Here is an 11,280-nt window from a genome sequence, read left to right on the forward strand (position 1 = left end):
CCCCACCCAACCTATAGGTTTCTATTGTCATGTCTTTTGTGTATCCTCCCAATGCAAACACAAGAAAATAAAATATATATTCTTATTCCTTCCTTTCTTAAACAAAAGAGCATACCATATATACATTTTGCACCTTGCACTTTCTATTTACTATTTTATATAAAAATTTTCTGACATATCAAAAGCAGAGAATAGTACATACACCCAATACACAAATTCAAAATTACCAAACTTTCATTTTAAAACAAATCCCAGATGTCATGTTATTTCACCCTTACAGACTTCAGTGTGCATCTTGTTTTCAAAAAATTGACACTCTATATATAACCATAATACCATTATTACACAAGACATAATTAATAATGATGTTTTAGCAGCACCTGACTCTTCAGTCCATAATCGAATTCCCCTGATTATCTCAAAAATGTCCTTTTATTACAGGTTTAAGTCCAGACCTAAACAGCTCCCTACATTGCATTTGGTTGTTATGACACTTAAGTCTCTTTTAATTGAGGACAGTCTTCCCTCCTTTCCCCTGCCATTGACTAGTTGTACAAACCAACTGTCCTGTGCACTGTTCCATATTCTGGGTTTGTCTGTTTCCTTATGGCATCATTTAAAGTATTCCTCTTTTCTTTGTATTTCCTATAAATGAAACTTAGCTCCAGAGGTTTGGTTAGATTCAGGCTCCACTTTTTGGCAAGAGTACAGAGCTAGTGCTATTCCATCACAATTGTCTGGTTGCTCCACATCTAGAGATGCTAAGATTGATCAGCTTGCACCTTTCTTTTTCAACTTCACATTCTATTCTGAGCACCTCTCCATTTCAGCTCATATAGAATGTCCTCGTTCTTTATTATGGCTACATAGATCCCATTGGGTGAAAACACTGGGTGAAAATAACAAAGTGATCATTCCCTTGAAAAGAATACTTCATGTCTCAATTTATTTGTAAAGATGATCATAAAAGACCCATCAAGGTCTATGATTCTTTAATTATGTGCAACAGAAGTTTGCTTTTTAAAAGGAGCCCTTGTATGTATTTTTGGTAAAGAAGTCTTTTGTATTGCAATTAATTAGTTTCTAAATTCTGTTTAGAAAGTCATATCATGCATTTTCTTAAGGGACAGTTGAGTGTTGGCTATAATTATGTGGAGGGATAACTACAAAAAAACTACTGCATATGATACTACTATAGAAATTGTTTTGCTTTTCTCCCTTTGTCAGCAGGAAAAGGGAGAGAAAATCTCAGACTCCTTAAAGATAGCCTCCAAACACCAAATGGAAACACTGGAATTATGTGTAATTAGAATTACACATTGATAGATAACTAAGGGGCTACTTGACAAAATTCATAAAATGGAAGTGAGAGAATTTTACTCAGGAGACAGGAAAGCATGGGCGATACAGATGGGATCACTTGGAAAAACTCAGTCCAATTAGAATCTACCCTGTACAATGGGGGAGCCACAGTGGAATGGATATGGGGGAGACAATAACGCCCACTAAAGCTGGAATCCTATATGTACTTAATTTGAATAAAAAATCCTCTCATTTAAATCACAGCATCTCAGTTAGGTTCCATGTATCATTAGTCCCAAAATTTTGCAAAGGTAGACACTGAGGTTGGATATAAAGGGTAAGAAGTTAAGCAACTTTGAGCTCGATCTTGACCTACAGAGTACAGCTAGCCACGTGACTTTCGTTAAGAGTGCTTGTAACCTTGTGTGCCTGTACAGTACTTGAAAACTTTTTTTATTATTATACAAGTCATAGTCACTGTAGAAAATACTGAAAAATAAAATAAGAATAAAAATAAATAAATAAAATAAAGGCCAGATCCCATTACCATGAAATACTATCACTAAAACAGGTCTCCTTTCAGATATTTTTCTATAAATCTCTCTCTATATACAATGTGTTAATGCCAGTACCTCTGGTGGGTATATCGCCAGTAAGAAAGTCTTACTCATGGATGATTGTGAACATCATGAACTCAGTGGGATCCAGGAGAAGGTACAAAACATTTCTTTACACTCCCCAAGTCTTTTTATTTTTACTTTTATTTGTGTGGTCTCAGTGCTCTCATTTGCATCAAGCTGCTTGCAACATTGCCCTCTGCACCGGGTCCCAGCACTGAGAAGGCTACTTCATCCCTGTGTAAAACTCCAGGTTCTCAGGGTCATTTACAAGATGAATAAATTTCTCCCTTGCTACTGCCCACCTCTCACAGCATGATCTTGGTGTTCTTATGCCAACAAAGACTTCTTCTCTAACCAAAAACCCTATACTTTACTTATGTTGCAGATGACAGAAAACCCAACTCAAACTAGCTTAAACTACAGATTTATTGACTGACATTATTGAAAAATCTAGCTTCAGGCAAGACTTGGTTCAGTGGCCCCAGTGAGGACAGCAGGGACCTGGTTTCTGGCTGTCCTGGCGTTGGTGCCTTCTGCAGATTCCACACGGTGTCCTTCTCCTGTCCCTGCAGAGCACATATCTGCACACCAAGAACATCTCTTGGCCACTCCCACACAAGCCCACAGATGCACACCCCCTCAAACACCCAAACTGGGTTACAGACTTATTCCTGAACAATCTGTGTCCATAGGTTCAAAAAGGACTTATTGGGTGAGCCCTGGGTCACATCCCCAAATCTCATGCTCTGAAAGTGAGAGAAAGGTGGTTTCCCCAAAGAAAAAGTATGGTGCATTTTAGAAGGGGAAATGGATGCTGGGCAGCAGAAGCAAATATCCAGTACAGACCCCCTCCCAGAAAGGGATGGGGTGGGGAGATGGGGAAAGAAAACTTGCCCCTCCGAATATGGATGGTTCTTTTTCTTACAAAAACGACATTTTACTAATACGGTGCTTTTTTTTCTTTAAACATCTTTATTAAAGTATAATTGCCTTACAATAGTGTGTTAGCTTCTGCTTTATAACAAAGTGAATCAGTTATACATATACAATAGGTTCCCATTACTCTTCCCTCTTGCATCTCCCTCCCTCCCACCCTCCCCATCCCACCCCTCTAGGTGGTCACAAAGCACCGAGCTGATCTCCCTGTGCTATGCGGCTGCTTCCCACTAGCTATCTATTTTACATTTGGTAGTGTATATATGTCCATGACACTCTCTTACCCTGTCCCATCTCACCCCACCCCCTCCCCATATCCTCAAGTCCATTCTCTAGTAGGTCTGTGTCTTTATTCCCGTCTTGCCACTAGGTTCTTCATGGCCTTTTTTTTTTTTTTTCCTTAGATTCCGTATATATGTGTTAGCATACTGTATTTGTTTTTCTCTTTCTGACTTACTTCACTCTGTATGACAGACTCTAACTCCATCCACCTCATTACAAATACCTCCATTTCATTTCTTTTTATGGCTGAGTAATATTCCATTGTATATATGTGCCACATCTTCTTTATCCATTCATCTGTCGATGGACATTTAGGTTGCTTCCAGGTCCTGGCTATTGTAAATAGAGCTGCAATGAACATTGTGGTACATGACACTTTTTGACCTATGGTTTTCTCAGGGTATATACCCAGTAGTGGGATTGCTGGGTCGTATGTAAATTGATACAGCCACTATGGAGAACAGTATGGAGGTTCCTTAAAAAACTACAAATAGAACTATAATACGGTGCTTTTTAACTTACAAGGACGCGCGCTCTTCAGAACCCTGGGGAGATGCTAAGGAGCTCTCGTGTCTTTAGAGAGTTCTTATATTGAGTAACTATGGATGAGTGCCAGAGAGATTAGGCTTGAGGTCACACTCAAACCAATGCCAGAGCCAGCTCAGCGCTGCTCCTGCTCATGTGATCACACCTTTCAGAGTGGAGGAAATGGGAGGGGCGTGAAATAATTTACCCTTGATAACTCATCGAGGCTCCCAGTGTCGAAAGTGAAGTCTGTTGAGCTATGTGTGAGTCACTGTGGGAACTCCTATCAGCGGTCTCACCTTGAAAATGGCAGTCCCACTGTCTCCTCCAGGGCGACGCTGGTGGGGGAGCTGTGAGTGGTCACTCATCCCAAGCATGTTCTCCAGTATGGCAATGCTTTGTGTTTATTAGTTTTTTGCTCCAGGTTCAGATACTGAAGCTAATCATCCTCAGTTTAATGGACGTACTCCTCATCAATCCCCGTGAGGTCCCTCTCTTATTTTATTTCATTTTACTATTTCCCCCGTTTGTCCTTGACGCACATTCTCATTTCTCTCGTCTCACGGGCATCTGCTTTACCCGAGAATGTTGAGCAGTTTTCCAAAGTGTTTATTCCAGCTTACATTCTGACAGTGAGAAGAACTCTTACGATGCCCCCCACATCTTTGCCGGTATCAGGACTGTCACACTTTTTAATTTTTTCCTATATGAGTGTATGATGATGTCACAATATGGTTTTAAGGTTAAACTACTGTTTAACGGAAAATGGCACAGATGTACAGAACATTGCATACTTAAATTTATAGTTTACCAATACTTGGAAAGCAAACACTCAAGTAACCAGGACCCAAAACAAAAAATAAAACATGGCCTATCTCAAGTCCCTCTGACCCCCACTCCAAGCCCACATGTCCCTTCCTGTTCACAAAGCCTTCCCCCTGTCCTACAGGCAATCACTATTCTAAATTTTGCAATAATTGCTTCTTCTTTTTTTAAATAGTTTTACCATCTAGGTAATGCATCCTAAAGTTACATATGTAATTTTGCTTGTTTTTGAACATCATATAGTGAAATCAAATTGTCTACATGCTTTTGTGTTTTGTTTCTTTTACTTAACAGTGTATTTGTGAGATCCATTCATGCTTCTTTGTATCCCTGTGGGTTGTTTTTATTACTGAATAGTTTTCCTGGGACTGGATATGCCTCAAATTGTTTATTTCCAGGTGAACATTTCATCTTCTGTTTCAGTTTTCATGAACAATGCCATCCTGGACATTCTCATACATGGATTCAGGTGGACACGTATAGGAGTTTCTCTGGAGCATATTTCTCACAGTGCAATTACTGGGTCAGAGGGTATACATATTTTGAGCCTTATTAGATAATGCCTGTTTCCAAGACATCTACCAGCAGAGTATAAGTTTCTCTTATTCCACATCCTCCTTAACACTTAGTATTGCCAGACTGTTTTTTTTGTTTTTTTTACCCAAACTGGTAAAGGATATGATGGCCTCTCACTACAGCTTTACTTTGCATTTTCCTCATTGCTAACAAGGTTAATGAGCACCTTTTCTTTTATGAACCATTTGGATTTGGGGAGGGGGAGGAGCACAAATGTTTGAGTCTTTTGCCCATTTTTCCGTTGGGTTTCTCAGTTTTTCTTATTGCTGTATATGAATAATTTATATACTCGGGATACCAGTCCTCTGCTGGCTTAATCTGTTATATTTTCTCCCACTTCGTTGCTTTTCACTTATTTATGGTATGTTTTCTTGAACACAGTTTAATTCAAATGTAGTAAAATGTACTAGCCTTTTCTTTGGTGGGTTATACTTTTTGTATTTTATTTAAGAAGACTTCTCTTACCCAGAGATTATGAAGATATTCACCTACATTAGCTTTAAGGCTTTATAGTTTTTTCTTTCACTGTTAGGCCTTTAATTTTCCCATAATTGATTTTTGTATATTTTGTCCTAGCCCCATTTATTGAAAATTCCAGCGTTTTCCCATTACTTTGTAATGCCATCTCTGTTATATTTCAAAAATCATACAGGCATGGATCTGTTTTTTGGCTTTCTAGTCTGTTCCAATAGTGTATTTTCCTATCTTTCTGTCAGTATAATACATTGTTTTAATTATTGCAGCTTTACGGGAAATGGTGATGTCACGCAGGGCAAATCCTCCCCTTAGTTCTTTTATCAAGGGTATCTTGGGACTTCCCTGGTGGTCCAGTGGTTAAGACTCTGCACTTCTACTGCAGGGGTCGTGGGTTCGATCCCTGGTCGGGAAACTAGGATCCCATATGCTGAGTGGCATGGCCAAAAAAAGGGTATCTTGGCTCTCTGGGTCCTTTGTACTTCCCAAAGGGAAGGGTATAGGCTGAGTCCATATTTGTGTCTCTCTGTCTCTCCATACTCAAATTGGAAAAATATATTAAAAACTTTTATGGATGAGGAAATTGAGACTCAAAAATGTAACTTGCTGAACAAGTTACATTTGTTGAACAAGTGAGGGAACTCACTCACCATCCCAGTCCCATAAAAAGAGCTAGGGAATGTTCCTTCTTTTCCTATTCCCTGAGTCTGTATAAGATTTTTTTTTTTCCTAACAGTGTTTGATAGAACTTGTCAGCAAAGCTATTTGAACTTGAAGTTTTCTTTCTGAGAAGATTTTGACAACTTTTTCTTTTTTTAATCATCAGAAAGCTATTCAAGTTTCCTACTCTTAAACCTTGGTAATTTTGTAAGAATTTGTCCAATTTATCTAAATTTTCAAATTTGTTGGTATAAAGTTATTCATAATATTTTATTATTATTTCTTACTGTCTATAAAATCTATAGTAATATCCCTTTTTCATTTCTGCTATTGATTATTTGTGGCTTCCTTTTTTTTTTAACCACTCTCCCCTTTAAGTAGTAGTGAGTCAGAACCCCTCAGGCTTATGAACCACTTAAGCCTTTCAGATACCCCCTCTGCCCTTCCACATCAGATGTTTCTGCACAGGTGATTCTGAGTATGTTGCCTGGGGACAAACAAGTTTCAGAAAGAATCAGCATGGGCCTTCTCCTTCATTCCCAATATTAAATGGTACCTACCCTATACCCATAATTATCATAGTTAAGCAAATTGAGGGTCATGGAGGTTAATAGGTCAAACCAAGGCGACACTACTAGTAAACACAGGAGCCCAAACTCTGACATGCATTACTCTTTTTCTGTTTCTTTTCTTTTAAATCTGAGTTTTAACAGCCATTTACTAGCCCAAGTGTCCTCGGTGTGTAGCAAGTTACATATTTGAGTCTCAATTTCCTCATCCATAAAATAGTTTTTAATATATTTTTCCAATTTGAGTATGGAGAGACAGAGAGACACAAATATGGACTCAGCCTATACCCAGCAACTTCTGTTATATATAGAATGTATTTCCACATCAGTACTCTCATTCTTAATGGCTCTTAACGATTGCATGGTATTCATAGATCTTCAGGTTTGTTGAATGACTGAATAATTGTGAAAATCGATAAAGACCCCAAAGGCATCTTTCCTTGTAGTTATGATACAATGCATTCCTAGCCAGCCACATCACCCCACCTGACACCCATCCTCTCAATGTCTTCCCTTACCCCAAACCTAGAGCAGGGGCAGGGAACCAGCAGCTTCACAAAACTTGGTGCTAAGCAGATATATGAGAAGCATCTTACTGTCCTCATCTACTCAGAACTAACCAACAGTGCCTGAGGTCTTCCTCAGGTCTTGTCCAGGCAGCCCTGGGAGAAAAGCTCTAATCAAAAACCTCTTATTTGCAACATAGTACTGGTTATCTTGACAAATTTACACCCTATTCTCTCCATCAGAAAAGAGTTTGTAGGCCACAGTCAGACACAAGCAGCAAGTCTCACTTGTTGAATAAAAAGCTCAGTATTACAAGCAGCACCTGTGAGTTTCTCCACCTTAATCCCCTCCTCTGCCACCTGGCTGCAGCTTCTAAATTTGAGGTAAGAGTGCCACTTACTGTTAGACTCATCACATTACAGTTTGAAACCAGTTCCTAAATGTTTTTTTTTTTTTCAGTTCCTGAATCTTTGATTCTAAATGCCAAATGCAAAAGACTTAGCAGGAAAGGTAACAGTTAACCTTTGAAAGCTTACTAACTACCAGAAATTATGCTTAGTGCTTTGTAGCCACAATCTCACTTAGGCCCTAGAACAAACCTATAATTTTTATTTTGTGGTTATTAAGTGGTTTTGTGAAAACACTCCAGGGTTTAGAATCCAATCACCTAGATTAGAACCTCTGGCCAAATTCATTTGGCTGCCTGTTTTTTGTACAGTCCACAGGCTAAGAATTACTTTAACATGTTTAAATGATTGGGGAAAAAATCAAAATAATATTTCATAACATGAAAATTATTTAAATTCAGGTTTCAATGTCCGTATCTAAAGCTGGAACACAGCCGTGCTCACTTGTTTATGTATTTTCTATGGCTGCCTTTGTACCATATAAGAGAGTACTTAGAATGCCTAAAATATTTACTAACTGGCTCTTTACAGAAAAAGTTTGTTGACTCCTGACCTAGATTCTAATCTGGAAACACTACCTGAGCAAACTACAAAACTGACCCCCACTTTCATAAAGTGGGGGTGATATCTACTAAGAGGGAGTTTTAGGAAGGTTAGTGCTATACGCACAGCATCTCCTTAAGATAGCAGCAGAATTCTGACAAAAATGCTTTAAAATGTTCAAAGGGAGCTCATAATCTCTGTCTACAAATCTCCTTCCTCAGTCCAGTAGCATGTAGTGTATAAGAGTATGGATTTTAGGGTCAAAATATCAGATTCCACTCGACTCCATTATTTATTACCTATGATTTATTAACTATATGATGCAGTAGAGAGGTGATAGAGTATGAAGGTTGAGTGCTTAGGCTTTGAAACTAGAATGTTTCAATCCTGGCTTTGCCACTCACTAGCTTGGTGACCTTGGGTAAATGACACCTCTCTGAGCCTCTGCTTCCTCATCTGTAACATAGGTGTAAGAATCGTAATGATTTCAATGGGTTGTTTTGAGGATAAAAATGGCTTTTTGTACATAAAGTGATTAGAACAGTGCCGACAAAGTGCTAGCAGGCTGCCCCAAAATATGCTACGACGGCGTACTGAACTAAGAAATGGCCAGTGCAAGAGGGACACTCTGACCCCCACTTCGTTTCCCCCAAAGCAAAAAATAAACCTCTCCCATGAAAGGTGCACTCCCTGCAGTAAAGGTAAAAGGACACCCTTATTGCCCAAGAGAAGGAATTTGAGCCAAGAAGCCTATACAAACCTTGTTACTTCTTTACTACCCCAAGCCCAAATTGTTTAGATTCTTCACTAATTGAGCACCCAAAACCTAAGTTTCTTTGTCCTGTCAATTCCTCAGAAATTCAGTGTTTGTCTAAAGAATATAAATGCTTTGGTTACTTCTTAGGTCCCATTTCTATGAGACCTCCCTGTACAGGAATTAAAATGTCTCTTCTCCTGTTAATTTGTCTTGCATCAATTTTATTATTAGTCCAACCACAAGAACTCGAGAGGGGTGAAGGGGGAAACTTCCCTCTCTCCAACACTTCCCATCAGATTTAGGATATAACAAACTCCTTCCCTTGGCCTTCTAAGTCCTGTAACCTGACCTCCATCTGCTCCTCTAGCTCCAACCTCCTCGCTCCCTATGCTGCAGCCATAATAGCCTTTTCCCCCAAATCATGCCAACTTTTAATTGTCTCATGAGACACTTGAACTTGCTGTTTCCTGTGACCTCAGGACCCAGGACACGTCTTTTCTCACAAATACAACACAGCACAGTTGAAATGGCCTTCCAACACCCTTAACAACTGTGAACATAGAAACATAACTTGAAAAGAGAAGATAATGTGGACAAGGCATTTTGAGCAGGAAATAGGAATATAATTGGAAGCAAGATTCTTCTGTTATAATGGCTGAATGGTTAAAGCAAGAACTTACACCTTCAAAAATTAACCTATTTGTTTTCCTGTTTATCTTTCTTCCATTTTCCTTCCCACTCCTCATACTCCCAGTAACTAAACCAGTATCAGGAATAGAGAGGACCACAATATCCACTAAATGAATGCAATGAATAAATGAACTTAAAGGGGGGGTGGACCACCTCCCCCCACACACTGACATGCTGGGGTCCGTCAGATTCTTACGGAATCTGCCCCCAGCTGAATGGCCCAGTTGGAATCAGGTGTGCCGCTCCTAACTCCTCCCTCCAAACTGGTTCATTAGCCTTTCACCTTTTTTTTCTTTTCATTTTCGAGAGACAACTCCCAGAGAGTGGTGTAGAAAGACTTAACGCTCGGGAACCGTTGGCAGCCATGTTCTCCACCTGTACCATCAAAGAATTTAGTTTGTAGAGAATGAAGCTAACAGAAAAGCCAGAAAGGAGAGACAGAGCGTTCTGGATCAGGTTTGAGTCCCAGTTGCCCTAGAGACCCTCCCAGTCCTTCATGATTTGGATGTTTAACTTATGTAACACAGTATCCTTTCAACAAATTCATCTTTTGCTTAAACTAGTTCACTAGAGAGTACTGACTAATGTAATCCTCCTTTATCCTACTGCACAGTAGAGTCATCTACAGATTTCTTAAAACTAATACCAGGGCCCCAGTCCAGAACAATGAAACCAGAATCCTGGTGGTCTGGGGCCCAGGCATTGGTAATCTCAGGAGTTGCCCAGGTTATTCTTCCAGATATTTCACTTTGAGGAATCAATCTATCAGGAATATTCATTATGACTGGGTGTGTAGAGATGTATTTTAATCCTCATAGACTGAATCTCTATATAAACTTTGAAATTTGTAATAACTATCAGACCACTAGTGCTCCTTCAACCCATTATAATAGCAGGAGTTCACGTCAGAATTCTTTAGAGTTGATGCCAGGTCCCACCCACAGACCTACAAGATCGGGTCCTCCCAAGATCAGAATTTAAGATTCCACGTGAAATTTTAATCTCTTAATCCTTCTCTCCAACAAACACACATTATATACATATGATGTCGTGACACTCTTAAGGATGTGATAATGTGATTCAGTTAGTTTTTTCCATGCAAGGATTTGTAAGGCAGCCAAAAATTGGTTTTGTACCTCTTAGCCCAGCACCCTCCTCAAGGTTGTAAAAAGGCTGAGGTCTCCTTTACAAAGGAGATTCCTTTGGAGAGTCACTCAAGTGTTGAGCAATGTCCACCTTGCCCCGCCACTGGGAGATGAGGGGGTTCCCCTCCCCCTTTAATTTAAGCTTAAGAGAGTCTCGACTGTGTCTCCTGAAGTCTCTGGAGTCCAAAAATCTATACCAAACACATATCAGGAAAAAACAAATGAGACTTGCCAACTAAATGCCTAATAGAGGGGTTGTCTACTTGGAAACAGCCTACACTCCCCAGATTTTTAAAGAAAAGGATGCATGAATGTTTCACATATAGAACTGGTCTGTGGCCACTTTAAACTGGACTTTGCCAGCTTATCTGGGAAAAGGACTTACCATTATCAGTGATTCTTAATCTTGAGCCTGCATGGGAATCACCTGAGGGCTCTTTAAACCACAGCTTGTGGAGCCCC

The 11,280-nt window shown here is 39.5% G+C and overlaps 1 protein-coding gene across 1 annotated transcript in view; it reads right to left on the bottom strand.

Moving 5' to 3' along the window:
* HAVCR2 (hepatitis A virus cellular receptor 2) overlaps positions 1–11,280 on the bottom strand; it is a 39,261-nt gene that overhangs the window by 19,758 nt on the left and 8,223 nt on the right. The window lies entirely within an intron of this gene.

Source organism: Balaenoptera musculus, chromosome 3, assembly GCF_009873245.2.
Source record: "Balaenoptera musculus isolate JJ_BM4_2016_0621 chromosome 3, mBalMus1.pri.v3, whole genome shotgun sequence".
Classification (NCBI taxonomy): Eukaryota; Metazoa; Chordata; class Mammalia; order Artiodactyla; family Balaenopteridae; genus Balaenoptera; species Balaenoptera musculus.